The following is a 15,839-nucleotide window of genomic DNA, read 5'->3' as shown; positions in this document are numbered from 1 at the left end:
TCGGCCTAGTGCCTGCGACAGGAAACGGCGCAAAATGCATCGGGGACACACCTCAATTTCGCAGTGAAAAATGAACCTTTTTTGGCAAAGTGCCTAGCTGTAGTTTTTGAACCCTAGCTCTGCCGGCACCTAGGGAAACCTACCAAACCCGCGACAGGCAAGGGCCCAAAACATATTGAGGCGACATGAAAATTGCCTACCTCAAAACGACCTGGTTTTGCAAGGGGGGTCACCTGGGTTTTTGGCCCGGTGCTCGGCGGCCACCTAGGGGAATCTACCAAACCCACACATTTCTGAAAACTAGACACCCGGGGGATTCCAGGAAGGTATGGCTTGTGTGGATCCCCCAACGTTTCCTTACCCAGAATGCCCTGCAAACCTCAAATTTAGCTGAAAAAATCACCTTTTTCACACATTTTTGTGTGGGAAAGTTGTGGCATCACGGGGCTGACACAAATTTCCTACCACCCAGTGTTCCCCCGGGTCTCCTGATAAAAATGGTGCCTCACTCGTGTGGGAGGCCGAAGTACCCGCGACAGGCAAGGGTCCAAAACGTAGTGCGCCTCAACAGGCAAGGGTCCTAAACGTAGTGCGCCTCACTACGTTTTGGGCCCTTGGTGTCTAGTGGGCTTTTTGCCCCCCAGGGGGGGCAAAAAGACTAAATTATGCCAAAATTATTTGGGGGGAGCAAAGGCCCTTGCCCAAGGGGCCACTCCCCCCTCCCTGGTGTCTAGTGGGTGGATCCCGGCTTGGGGATCGCCCTCCTGTGGTGATCCCCAAGCAGGGATCTACTGGGGAGGGGTACCATTGGAAAGGGGAGATTCTCCCCTTTCCAACGATACCTCTCCCGTCTTTCTACGTGCTCAGGGGGCTGAGATAGCCCCCTGAGCACGTACAAAGTGAAACTGAAATGAGCCTCTTGGCTCATTTCAGTTTCAGTTTCAGTGTAATGACGTCGGCGCGACGTGCGCGCCGATCGTCATTACACTGAAAGCAGGGGGGGGCCTCGGGAGCTGGGGAAGCTCTTCCCCAGCTCCCGAGGCTATTTTCAGTAAAAGGGAATCCCTCTGGTGCCCGCACCAGAGGGATTCCCCAGGGAATGCCTCATGACGAGCTGGACTCGTCATGGGCACAGCGTGACTGTGCTCCATGATGAGTCCAGCTCGTCATGGGCACAGAAGGGGTTAAACATCTTAGAAGAGATTTAAAGCACGGTGTTTGAATTGGATTTGTTGCCATGGACAATAGCAGTAATATAGTTATGTCCATGTCATATGGTGGATATTTCGGGGTCCTATGTTTGGCGCATTGCAGCAACCTGATTGTGCAGGACTACTGGCTACCTGTTGAAGAATCTTCACTCATTTCAGTCATTCTTTTAAGCCTGGAAGCTGTTGAGGATCATTCAGAGTGCTAATAGAATACAAGTTAAAGCCCTCATACCAGATGTGCCATCATGTTGGAACATGACCTACTACATGTTGCAATGTCTGTTTGAGTAGTACAGACTGACCGCCGACTAGTTACTTCAAAGAGAATGGGATGCAACTGAGAAAAGCATGACCAGGGAGATGGACAAATGGGGGCTAGTCAAATGCCTGGCACAAATGCTACTTCATTTTGAGGTTTTCATACTGAAAAATCAGCTAGAGGACAGTACAATGAGCCAATCGATCCCATTGTTGCATCTGCTACAGGAGCAGTTGAAAAAGGTGTTGCAAAGGTTCACTGGTGTGAACGAAGAAGCATATGAGTTGGTTCAGAGCGTATTCCTTTGCTTGGCTCTTATTACAAGTCTTCAAAGAGGAATTGTGTCCTTCAAAGAAATATGTGACACAATACTTGATCCATGGTACAAATATTCTGACCATTTTCATTCTTTTTTCAGAAGGGGATGTTTCACAATACAAGACTTGAGTTGTTGACCAAGTTTGAGACCTGGAAGACGAAAAGCTGGAAGTTAGAGGCCTGGGCAAAAGTTCTGATGTGCAGCCTTCAACCTCCAGAGAGGGGAATTCTATTGTCTCACAGCCATCACCATTATCACCAGCAACACCTGCAATGAAGAATCTAACCCAATCTCTGCAATGGCTTGGTTTCAAGTGGCAGTGCTTAATTCAAGGGCAGAGGTGAAGGCAACAGAGGTCGAGGAAGTGGCAGCACCTCTGACAATTCAGAAGATGGTCCAAAACTATCTGTATGACCCAAAAGAGGTCTACCTGGATCAAAACCAATGTGTCTCTTGGTATGAGAAGATGCAATAATGGCCAGAGCTTAGCAGGCTGAAAGTAAATGGGTATATTCTCAAGAATGTGTGATAACCATCGCAAAAGTTACTTAACGCAACCTCCAACATCGCAGTCTATCACGGGAAACTTACGCCGTGTTAACCAAGTATTCACAACACACCGGTACCATGCGATAGTCATCAGATAACGTGTCAAATGGCCGCGTTAAAATCAACACCACGCCGCAAAAATGCGAAACACAAACACAAAAAAAGCTGCGATGAGGCCAAGCGCGATACAAAAAGCTGCAAAAATCAGCGGCAGGCATGCAAATCCCACGAGTCTGGCGGGAAAATGCACTATAAAAGCAGAACAAGAAAAACACACCAGAAACAATCCAAAGTGCGCAGCAACATGGATGCACCCTGACTGAGCACAGAGGCCAACGTGAACCCCACAAGCCCCACAGATCACCAGCAAGGTACAACGGGGTCAGGGAAGGCCAGGGAGAAGAGGGAGAGGAAGACGGGGTGTAGTCCACAGGGAAACAAGACCAGCGTCACTGAGGTGACAGAACACTACCATCAACTGACCCACAATCAGACTACCTGGAATGCAGCCGGAGTGTCGAGGAGGCCAATGGAGGAGGCCAAGAGGCTCTGGCATGACGTGAAAACCTAAACCAGGCACCAAGACACCGCCAACAGGAAGGCAGCAACGGCGAAAGGAGATGGGAGTCCTGCGCCACAGGAGTAACAGGAGGAAATGGAGGCCAGTCATCAGTGTGGAGCTGGTGCAAGGAGGTGGGAGTATGGACACAGCTGAGAGGACCTGACAACAACAACAGGGTGAGTAACGACCAGGGACTGGGGGGACGGGGGAGAAGGGCACAATGGCACACATGCACGATAATGTGTAGCACACTACACAACCACAATGACCCTGGATCATGTCCCTGAACCCCCTGGCACACTGCAGCACACACACATAGCACTCACAGCACATCCCATGACAATGTGGAACCAAGAGCAACACTGACACTGCAAAACAGGGGGCACAACTGGGTCCGCACATGCGCAGAAACAGGCCACTCACATTGAACTGGGCAGGAAACTGTGAGATGCATATGTACGTGTACAACCTCACATTCGTCACGTAGTCCAAATGTCCACTGTCCCCCCTCAAATTGCCATCCCCGCCCAAACAGTCACAATGTACATTGTCACACAGTCTGTATGTCAACCAGAACAATGCGCCAACATACATATCAACATGTATCTCCCCTTCACATTGCAGCGTGACAAAAACACCTCCAGCAGCTCAGACCAGACAACCCAGCAGTAATGCCCGAGACGACCTCCACACCTTCGACACCGATGCCCTACACCAGCTCATGGACATCACAGGCACAACACTCCCAGGAGCAGGGCAGCCAAGCTACATAGAGAAGACCCCCAGCCCCTGAACAGACCACACAGCAGGAAGCACCCACCACCATGGCTGGCTCCCAAAACTCCACCTAGGCACACATCGCATTCCAAATGCCAGGTGTCAGAATGCCAAAAGGAGGTGGCTGAACAGGCGCGGGTGGGCTCAGAGCTCATGGAAGCTGAACTGGACCACATACGTGGGTGTCTAAGTCCCATCAGGGACCACCTACACCCCACAAAGGAGACCCACACTGTGACAGAGACACATGCAGATGCACATTCCCAGCACAGAACCACGCCCAGGGGCTCGCACATATCAGTCACACACCCACATTGGCTCTACATACGATGGCCCAGTACACCCCTCTTATCATATCGAGTGGCTGACGACAAAGCGACATGTCCAAGCTCCGACCCGCTGCCTGCGGTGACATGTCTGCGTCCGCTGTACACAGCACAATGCAATGTCGTAGGGCCCTCATGCATACAACAAGACCACAGGGACACACGCATACATCATGTAGAACTGGCTACGGGCACGTGTGCCTAGCCCCTTTATTGGCAGGGCCACATGTACAGTGACGCCTGTGCTGGATGTGTGTGGAGTGAGTATAATCCAGCCCGCACGGAGTGTTTGATGCTGGCAACAACTTGAACAGTGGACACCAGTGCAATGGAAACAGAAAACACCTGCATAATAAGAGTCAACTGCTGAGCAACATGGAGGGAGCCGAAGCAAGGACAGAGGTTACCCAACATGCAAACAGAAGTGTCCGTGGGTTGCAGTGCACTGAGGTTGGGGCACCAGATATGAGTGCACTCATGTGAAGAAATTGCTAGAATTGTGTCCCTTCGGGTTGTTTCTGGTGCAGCTGCAGGGGTGGGGGTGTCACACCTGCATCATCTTCCTCATCGTCGTCCCTGGTCTCCCACACTGCCTGAGGTGACATTGCTGGAGCGGGTAGTACAAAATGTTGTATACCCCACCATTCTGCATGTTTATATTAATCTGAATAATCAATTAATTGTAATATTATTAATTTGTTTGAAGTGATAACTCACCAACTATATTAACAAAAGAATTACACGTGGGAATTGCACCTTGCATGGCTATATTAATTGTAAACTAACTTGAGTACGCATATTAATAGTAGAAAACTAGAATATTGCATGTTATATGTTGCTTTGGTGAAGTATTTGTGATTTGTGCTTTATTCAGTGAGTATAAACCGCTCTGAGTGTTGCTTCTGATAGATAAATACACACACATATGGGTATTAGCAAGGGGATAACATTTTGTTAGCCATTTCTATGTTTTAATTACGTTTTTGTGTTTCTTTTGCTTAAGTTGACCATTTCGGCCTAAACAAGATGGCTGAACGAGACGTTGAACGTGACTGCCCTGACAACACGAGGTTCTGGGTGAAGTGCGCAGGCATCACCGCCAGCAGCAGTGGCCTGGATCTGACCCCGGGAGAACATGTACCCTTTAAGGACACTCCGGGAAACCATCCAAGACAAAAGACAATGCTTGATTTAAAAAACGGAACCAGCAAGTGCGATGACTTCATTTTGCGGAATATGTGAGAACCAAGTTGACCAATCCGGACTCTCTAAACCCCGATCTTGATACTTTTTGATATTATTTTCATTATAAAAGTAGGTAGGAAATTAGGATAGTATGATACGCTGATGCTGAGGTCTTGCTCTTCTTTGACAAACTCGATTTCCTGACGTTATGCTGACGGAGAGGACGGTGACACTGCTGGACAGCTGTTAAGCTGAATCTTTGAGAGACTGAATTGCGGCCTAACTTTGCTGAACAAATTCTTCTTTTACTGATTGACTTAGAGGACGACTTTAGCCAGAATAGGTAAATATGATGCTCTGAAATGCTGATGATGACTTCTAAATTTTCTTGCAATAATTTTAGATAAAGAATATTTGATTAATTGACAAATGTGTTGTGTCGATTATTGGAATAAGAGAATAATGGTAAAGAAGTACTGTGTAGCTAGACAAGCTTTATTCATTAAAATCATAGATAAATAAATGATCCTTCTCCTTATGAAAGGGATATCTTAAAGAGTCTGAGGTCAATGTGTTTAAGGGTAAGGTAAAGGTATTCCTCTCATGTCAGCGTTGGGAAGCGTATTTTCCCTCAGAAAAAACAGATCAACGGAGTGTAAGTATATTGGTGTTATGGGCCCCACCAATGAATGTATTTGAGTGAATTGGATGCCGAGATAGTTGGTCTGTGCCGAAGGGGGAATTCGACGTTCCGCGCTGCAACAAAATTGCTGCGTGAGCTCTCCACAGCACATAACCAAAACAGTAATGGAAGATGATCCGTGGTGCACTGAGTTAGTGACACCTAGAGTGCTGAGGAGGAGAACCGGCAGAAGATGGCATCCACAACAGGTGCGAGCAACTCCGTCAGTCTGCCAGTACAACCGTTTCAGCACTGGCAGTTGGCGTTTGGAGTTGGTCCTGGCGGTGGAGGTGTGTGCCTCCTGCGATGATACGACGTCCGGGCCAGTCAGAACTTGATTTGACGTGTGGTCCCTGGTGTGCCACAGTTGAGGCTGGCGGCAGCAGACAGCGCAGAGCCACAGACACATGACGTTGATGACCCCAAGGCCATCGCCTCAGAGGCCATCCAGTATCTCAGATGAAGGGGTCTTGGACCTGACCAGCACAGAGTTAGTAGCCCCGGATGCAGAGTGGCATGCACAGGCACCCCGCCACGGGATTGTGTTTTGCGGTGCAGTCAGATGGGCCACGCGAGCTGAGCGGGTCCTCATCAATGTCCGAGGTGCATGTGGCGAAGGGTTGCTGGGGACAGTAGAAGGTGTCCTCCAGAGCATGATGCAGAGGTTTGATGTTATCCGGAAGCAGCAAATGGGGGAGTGGAAAGCGACAGCCTTGTTGCCAACACCAATTAGACATCAGCCATATGAGGATGAAACAAACTCCTAGTCCATGGACTCAGACGTCACCAAAGTTCAACCAGAGAGTGTCCATGAATATCGGGGAACAGACTTAGTGGCACTGGTGCTGGGAGGGGATGAAGTCTGCGATTATGCCGGTACTCTGAAATGACCACCGCCATTGCTAAATCAAGACTCTGTGACCTACTTGACCACAGTGTAGGCCGGAGGCAGCAGTCAGCTGTGGCCCACAGCCACGTGTCGATGGCTCACGATGCAGAGAGTTAGTGACACCAGGGCAATTGTCGGTAGTGTTCGATCACCTCCGTAACGATGATCCTATTCCCCCTGGACTGCAACGCGTCATCCTCTTATGCCTCTCCTTGCGTGCAATGATATGTGTTCTGCCTTTGAATGATCGATGTCCAGTTCCAATTCAGTGACCTACTCGTGCACAGCGAAGGCCGAGGGGAGTAGTTCGCATAGGCCCACAGACACGAGTGGTTGTACTGCTATGCACAGACTTTGTGGCACCCCATCGAAGGGAGTATAGTGACTTAAACTCTGCCTTAAATAGTGTTCACTGCCATGGTGTAATCAAGACTCAGTTTCAAATGTGTGACCTACTTGTCCGTAATGTAGGCCGAAGGCAGTAGTCAGCAGGGGACAACAGACATGTGTTGTAGGAATGCCATGCACAGAGTTGGTGGCACCACATCGAAGGGAGTACACTGACACTGAACATATGTACTCTGCCATCGTGTAATCAAGACTTAGTTCCAAATGTGTGACCTACTTGACCGTAGTGTAGGCCGGGTGCAGCAGTAGAGTGCATCAACAAGAAAGGAGTAAAGCTGGCCTGTGTCATGGAGGCCGTGATGGTCTGGGAGGCTGCCAGGGTTGCGGGCCTCGGGCTTGGAGCTTGCGCCGGCACGTGGTGGGCCCTCCTTGCAACACGCCGGTGTCGGCAGGTGATCAGTGTGGCCTGGCTGTGCAGGGGTGGGCCTGACGGGGTTGGAGTCCAGCGGGCAGGGGTATGGCAGGCGCACAGGATCGCAGGCAACTCCGCTCAGTAGGATGGCATCGTCCTCGTGGCGGGGTGAGAGGCGCTACCCTGGCAGAGATGTTGGGCATTCCGGAAGAGGACCACGCCCAGGGCTACGTGCTTTTTAATCACACCCTTAAGCTGTCCTGGCATACACAGGGCCATCCCACTCCACTCACACTTACGGGGAGAAGTAACAGGCAACATTTCCACGTACTCCCCCAATGGCTGGGGTAACATGGTTGCGTCAACTGTCCACTACACTCCATACACCAGCGGTGTATGTCACCATGGATATGGGTGTGTTCTGCATACTGCGGTCTTTCCAGCACATTGCTGCCACTCTTGGCATTGTGTACTTTCCCAATCATGGTTCTCCTGCCTCCTTCACACATGTCTGGTTCCCACCTCTCCACACATTCTGCGATTGTGTGGCTGGGGTGCCATGCCATTGATGGCTCATGTTCACGGCTTGTCCAGGTTAACATTGTACGTTGTTTGCTCATGTCTGGTGGGTGGGCATGTTGTTTTGTATGTTGTATGTGATTTTGTGACATGTGTATTGCCAGAGTTGTGAGTTGCATGGTTGTGGAGTTGAGGTGTGTGGGGTATTCATCTGGAGCTTGCCAAGGAGCTGTGCATTTCCCTTGGTGCCATCCAGGTAGCGCTGGTTGATGATGGACTGTCGGAGGATGAAGGAATCATGCACACTGGCTGGGTAGTTGGCGACGACATTGGTGAAGAGTCCCTGGTGGTTCACTATTGCCTGCACATTGATGGAATGCGTGCTTTCTGGTGTGGTGATTGTGTGCTGTGTCACCAAGGGGCACAAGTAGGATATGTGTGCTGTGGATTGCCCCCAACACGTGCTTGCATCCAGCTATGGCGTATGGTCCTTGCTTGGTCTCCAGCGTATCCTGCGCATTGTGGTGAACGTATAGATACTGGGGTACCAGGCTGATGATGGCATCCAGGAAAGGTGTGAGGGACTTGAATGCGGCTGGCTGTGAGACTCCTCTGACTCTGGCGGGTGTTGGTTGGGGGTACCAGAGACCAAAAGATGCATCACAGCCAGCAGCTTTGTGTGGGGTGGGATGTTGGTTGTCGGCTGTGTTGGTACCGTTGGCCTGTTGGGCGATGATGGTCAGGTGGTCAGGATGCAGAGGATGGTTGTCCTTTTGTGCCTGTAGTGGGCAATGGTATCCTCTGGTGTTGAGTCTGTGAGGCTGGTGCGTTTCCTGTAGGTCTGCTGTCTTTGTCCGTGCTGCCTCTGTAGTGGTCCAGGGGGGCGTTCTGGGGGGTCCTGGGTGTGGTGGCGGTGGGTGTTGTTGCCCTATTGGGGCTCTGGGCTGCGTGTTCAGTTGCCCGGTGCATCTCTTATTCTTCATGTTTGGCTTTGGGCTGTGCTCCCTTGTCTGGTGACGGTTGTCATCCGACTTTACACCAGGTCAGAGCAGGTGTTAGTTTCCTGGTGCTACCGTGCCTTATCACCTGTTTTATGACCTTAACGCCGATGTGGCTGGTCGTTGAGAATGTGGTGCTGTAGTGTTGTCGCCGCTTTTTGCTCGGGAACGCCTACTCTGCATCTCATTACCGATAGTTGCCAGGGTCATCTGTGGCAATGTTTTTTAAGGATGCTATTGCCGGAAAACTGGTAATATAGGCTGTTTGCACCAGCTTGTGAATGGAGCGATGAATTTATCGCGACTTTGGAAGCGATAAAGTACTGATAACTCAGCGATAGCTCCTTGAGAATATGGCCCAAAGTATCTAGTATGTCCGCTAGCCAGTGTGTCTTCTAAGCATGTGTTAAGTGCAGCCAGCACAGTAGTCACAATCAGGAGGACCAGTGTTTCTTCTCAAAAGACAATGAGGCAGATAATGATAAAAATGAACCACCACTTCATACCATCAGATTACACTGTTCCTTAAACAGTACAGGAGAAGGATGAGAGTGATCAGTCAGACTCAAGTCAATCAATCAATCAGGGACTTGTATAGTGCAGCTGCTCACCCGTGAGGGTCTCAAAACGCTGTTAGCTGATCAACTTGTGGGTGAACCCCCTGAGTTTGGGGACAAACTCTACTTCCCTGACTAAGCAGGCCACAGCAGAACTTTAATATATTGTTACTGAGCTCCTTTGCAAAAAAAGAAAGAAAAATGTTGCCCCTATTATTCGCATACATGTAGTGGACCAGTGTGCACAGCAGAAGCCTCCCCTATTTGCTTAAAGGACATGAAGACAATGGCTCCCAACCCTTTACTTCTTTTTTTGCATTCCCTCGCTGGGCTGCCTGCCACCAGTAAAGATCATTAATAATACAAGACTGCCATTGCTTGTTGCTTCCATGGGGAAAGAGAAAATACAATAGACAAATGTGCAGTGCACTGAACTTGGAACAGTGTCCTATGTGGTGGCTAGGAAGGTGCTGTAACTAATTTGTAAACTTGATTTGTAATGTTTGGGGTGCAGTGGATAATTCTGCCTGAACGATTGCCTTGCTTTCACAGTTCACTATATTATTTACATGGTCCACTCCAGTCCTTTCCTCTTCTTCATTTTTTAGGTTAGTTTAGACCACAAAAATGCACAAAATGCTAAATTTCCTTTGCCGTTCTTGTTTATCAAACATACAGGCAGGTCTATCTCATTTCGGTCGGGAAGGGACTTGAACTCAGGGCGGATTACCCCAACAACTAGAAAAAGAAAGTAATGAACAATGCCTATGGGAAAAAAGCAACATGAATCAAAGAGGCCTACTCCCATGGACCAGAGAGAGGTGCACTGATTTGGAAAATGCTGAGTAGTGTGCTGGCTCAAATGTCAATCAAACTCTGGGTGGTTGTGGTGGTATGGGGGACTGTCACTGTACACATGTCACATGATGAATGCACACAATAGAAATGTGCGCGATGATCATAAGTTACTGATGGGAAAGGTACTAGGTATAAACTTACACTGAAAGAGTAAAGTAAAACCAAAAGTGTAACTGACTTTATCTTTGTGACTAAGGTCTCGTGTTGTTTACAACATCTATGCAATATGCAGTAACCTTCTCCTGAATCCTGACTCCTAACTCATGGTTTTTCAAAGTTTAGTAAAAGTCACAGGGATGATGGCATGCTGGGATCAGTAGACCACCATGTCTGAAAAAACATCAATAATAACGGCAGCTGAACCATGTGTTGACTTTGCAATGCAGTCAGAACAACGAATGCACCTTGACCACATATTCCTTTACCATGCATGTCTTTACAATGAAATGCCTTGGGTAAAGCGGTGTTGGTCTTTAAAGTCCAGCGCTTTCCATACTGTTGTGCAGACTGGAGCAGCAATTGTAAATTGCACTGTTCCAAAGTCCAGCGCTTTCCCTAAGCCAAGTGTTTGTAAAGACTTGTATGGTAAAGGAATGCGTGGTTAAGATGCATTCGCTGTTCCAACCTTGTTTTTAAGGCATGTGTGGGTAAGCCATGAGAGAGTCTGTCATACAACCCCATGTCTGTGATTGCTTTTCAAGCAATTCTTTTTTTTTAAATGCAGCCCATTTTCCTTAAAGAAAAATGTGATGCGTTTCAAAAAGAAAGATGATAAATGTTCTTTTCATTCTTCCGTGGGACCACTGCCTGCTCTTTAAAAATGCTTTTGCAAACATTCACAAAGGGGAGAGGGTCCCTTGGGGACGCCTTTTCATTTGAGAATAGGTAAAATGCAAATGTTTTGCAACCGCATTTCGGTCATAAAACATTCAAACATACCACTGCAATTCGGTATTAGGAAGGGATGCTCTAAACGCACCCCTTCGTAATAATGACTCGCAAACCCAATTTACGATTCGGTAATAGATTACTGAATTGCAAATTGGGATTTTGTACATTTGTCATTTGAAAATGGCCCAATTCTGTGAATGGGGCCGTTTGCGAATAAAATAAGCTTTGTAATTGTACGTCTGGCTCTTTGTATTTTCTTCCAGATTAGTTGCCTGTGCTGGATAATCCTTCTGAATAATCCTACAGTTGGAGTTCACCTTGCAAGCATCATCCAGAATGAGTGGAAGTGGGACCTTGCTTTGTGAATGTCTTCACTGTTGGCGGTAGACCACAACTACCAGTAGCATTATGGAAACCCTGCAATGAGGTTTGTGAATATTGAGAGTTGGAGCAGCAATTGATTAATCTATTCAGGTGGAAACTAAGAAGTGAACTAGTTAAGAACGTATTCTTGAAGTTGTCCTTGGGAAGCAGAGATAGATTAAGCTTTTTGTTTAGGTTGTTGGCAAACACCCCTAGTGGTTAATAGGTACAGAGGGTAGCACAAGGGCATTAACTAACCAGTATGCACTTTGATAGGTGACTGGGTGCTGTAAAACCTCATCAAGCAATAAGTCAAACAGAACTAGCCTGTTCCCACTCTGGTAGTGGGGTATACTGGACTGCAGGAAGAGGTAAGTTAGGTAACCTACTGAAGAATAAATACATGGCAAAGGAATTCAGGTAGGGAATGTCTAAGGGGAAAGTCGATGTACAGTATAATATGTGACTATTTCAGAGGACAACCTCTTGCCTTGCTCTTGTAAATGAATCGACTACGATGCTACGCCAACTAGCAATGCAAAGACAAAAGACAAATAGTGGATGGTATGTATCGAAAAAAAACATTTCTTTTTTTAAATACAGAAACCCAATATCTATACCCAAAACAGGCCCACCATTCTCCCCAAGCAAAGAAAACCCAAATTTCCTGAGTCTGATCCTTTCCCCAACTTCCCTTCCCAGTTCCCACCCTCTCCACCCGCAACAACACAGTCTGTCTCACCAAAAAATAGTTCAATTTAAAAAGGTCTTGCTGGTATCCATTTCAACATTTATGTGGGCCACATCCCGGGCCAGATTCTGTTGCCCACACCGAAGCAGTGCCAAGTGGCATAGGACACAGAAGAGAAGGCGGTGTTATGTTGGGCAGCTGTGGACCCCAGCTGCAGGCGGTGCCGACGTTGCCATTGCCAGGATGGTGGAGGGCCAGGATGGCGGCCCAAGGAACTTGAGGCTTTTGCCTCCTCCTTCAAGGCCACCAGCTGCCGGTATTCAGCCACCATAGCCTCCAGCCTTTGGCACCACAACTGGGTGGTGATCTCATGCCAGGATTGGTAACCTCTAGCAGTGGGAGTAGTTATATCAAGAATAAAAAGGAACTGTAATGCTCAGTGGAAACACTTGTTTTTTACTATAGTAGCACATTAGAACAACATTGTTGGTCCTCTAGGGCCATTGGAATTTTTTATGTGATTAGTCACAGGGCCAAGTTTTTTCGGACATGCATCACATAATGCAATAGCACTGACTGTAAGTAAATAAGCCACAATAGCAACATAATCAAAACACTGACTTTCATTTAAAGGATTTCATAGTGAAACTGAACAGACAATTAGGGATATATGTACAAGCCCCTATCACCACGAGGACGTTACTTTTTTTGACGTTCCTGTGTAAAATACAACAAACCCTTGTTCCTCCCCTGTGGCATATAGGTATCAAGTGCATACACGAAGAAAATTGAACACTGCCAGAGAAACTTGAACTTTGCCTGAAAAATCAAAGGAAGTGCTTTGGACTCCTTTCAAAAATCGTTTGAAAAATCAAGCCTCAGTTAATAGGAGGTATGATCCCAATGTATGGCTTTTGGTAAAATAATTGCCCTTTTTCACACAGTTTATAAATTAAGTTTAATTTCCTTAAATGTTTTAACTAATAGTGTCCTACACAGAAAATTCAAGCCCTGAGGAAGACCTTCTTCGAATCCTCCTGGTCCCCACACGAAGGTTGAAACGTGTCGGCATACCCTTCACAACCCCTCCACTGCACAAGGCCAAGAGTATCGCCATTTGTAAATAACAAAATAGATTACCAACTGCTCAGTTTAACCAACAAACTGTTGTGTAAACAAATATAAAATGGACTTAGGCGTTCTCTGACCTTTTTCACCAGTTTGGGCCATGTATTGATTTAATATCGAGGAAAAGTATAGTGTATTTTCCCAATATATGTTTATAGTGAAGTAGGACCCTTCGGTTTCACTACATTGTCCTTAAAAGTGTTGTGGAACTTTTTTCATGCACTGTATTTTTGTATTATAACTATGCACAAACATGTAAATTTGAATTAAAAAAATGAATGTATTTCAATCGTGTTACAAAACAGGAAAACAAAAAAAGTGAGTTTGAAGTAAATTCACATTGATGAAAGGTTTAAATAGAATAATGAGTATTATTTGACTCATTGATGCTTTGCATGTTGACCCACACATGTGAGGAGATATAAGATATATAGTTCATATATTGAACAGAAACCTAGGTAAAAAACGTCTACCTATGTTTTAAATAGAAACATTGAATTGATGGTCATAGAGGCAGTACTCAACTGCACTATAGTATATTTGCAACATTAATGGAGGCATGCAGGAAGGTCTTCCCTTCTGCAGCATGTTTTTGGGGCAGCTGTAATGGCATAATAATTAATTAACTTATTTTGATTAATTCCAATAGCCCTGCTCTTCTCCGACTACCTCTTCAGTTCTACCCTGACTCCAAACTTTGGGACAAATTGGATACTCCGTCACACATGTGATGTATAACGGATATACTGTCCACTATAAGTAGACAATGCACAGATTACAAATGATGCACTGTAGTACAGCGAACAGGATATATTTTATTTGGCGCATTTGTCACAGAGTATCCCGACCGCCAAACTGTAAAAGAGGCACTTAGTCCCACATTACACTCTGGCCTCCACCTCAAACTATTTTGAACAAATACTTTCACTTGTCAGTAGGGAAAGTTACTCTACAGGAAGGTAAGGTAGAGGGATTAAGCTAGGTAGAGGTTTAACTATAGAATGTTTGGATGTCACTGATCATGTGCTACGCTTTTTCTCAGTCACATTGGTTGATGACTTGACGGAAGAAATAAATTGGAACAGGCATAAATCCATCATGGAAGTCACGAAATATGTCACTTCTGAAGAAAAATGTGGTACACACATTGCAGAGATGGAATTTACAATTTTTAGTAGGCAGGGGCAGTGAAGTGAAGTACTAGTAGTAGGTGACCGATGGACACTGGGAAACACACCTTGTGTTCAGTTTGTATGCATTGCAAACTTTGTGATGCCATGCTGGTATTGAAGCAGAGGCACATTTCGCCACCTTCACTGCAGCGTCGAATTTAAACCATTTTGCAGTTTTAGGGGGTGAAATACCATGGGCAGGAAAGTGATGGATATAATATCTGCCTTGCTTAAAAAGTAGAGTATTGCCAATATGAAAGCAAGGTGACTTACCACTTGTCCCTGCCACCACTGGGACTGCATCCCCTCCGACCGCCTAAGCCTTCTCTGTCCCTGGCTGTCTGCTGGCACTGGCTGTAGCACTGGTGGTCTGTGCCCCCAGAATGCATCCATTTTATATTCCATATTAGCCACCAAAGTATTATTTTGAACAAAGTACAACAGCAGTCCCTCAATACAGTTCAGTTAGCTATCTGTCAGTATCTTCTATCAAAACTATCACTTTGGGAGGTTTGTTGGTTGACAACATGTTAAACAAGCATTTTTAATGCAATAAGTCTTGCATTTGTTAGAGTTATAGCTATTGGCGGTGTAAATGACAATGTCTTTCACCCATGTGTTTTGGTTTGGAGTGTAGTGGTTGTATGTAGTGTGGAGTGGAATTATGTGGGTAGGATTGCTATTGTTAGTTGTGGAATTGTGTGTGGTGGAATTGTGTGGTGTGGAGTGCATTTGTGTTGTGGAATTATGTGGCATGGTGTGCAGTGGATTTTTGTGATAGTAATGATGTGGTATTGAGTGTCCTGGAATGAATTCGAAGTGGGATTGTGCATTATTGAGTGCAATTATGTGGAATGGTATTATGTGTTGTGGAGTGGTATGTAGTGGAGTTTAATTATGTGGTGTGCTGTTGAATTTTGTGGCATGATGTGGGATTTTGTGGTATGGATTGCATGTATGTGGTGTGTTGTGTAATTGTGTTGTTGAGTTGATTTATGTGGTTTCTTGTCGAATTATGTGGTGTGGAATGGAAATGTGAAGATTTGAATTGTGTGGTGTGGAAGTGTGTGGCGTTGAGTGAAATTATGCTAATTGTATAGGGAGGAGAAGGGGATGAGCATGTAGATGTGAGGTAATAAGCGA

This window comes from Triturus cristatus, chromosome 7, assembly GCF_964204655.1.
Source record: "Triturus cristatus chromosome 7, aTriCri1.1, whole genome shotgun sequence".
Taxonomy (NCBI): domain Eukaryota; kingdom Metazoa; phylum Chordata; class Amphibia; order Caudata; family Salamandridae; genus Triturus; species Triturus cristatus.
Note: the sequence above shows the minus strand (reverse complement) of the source record.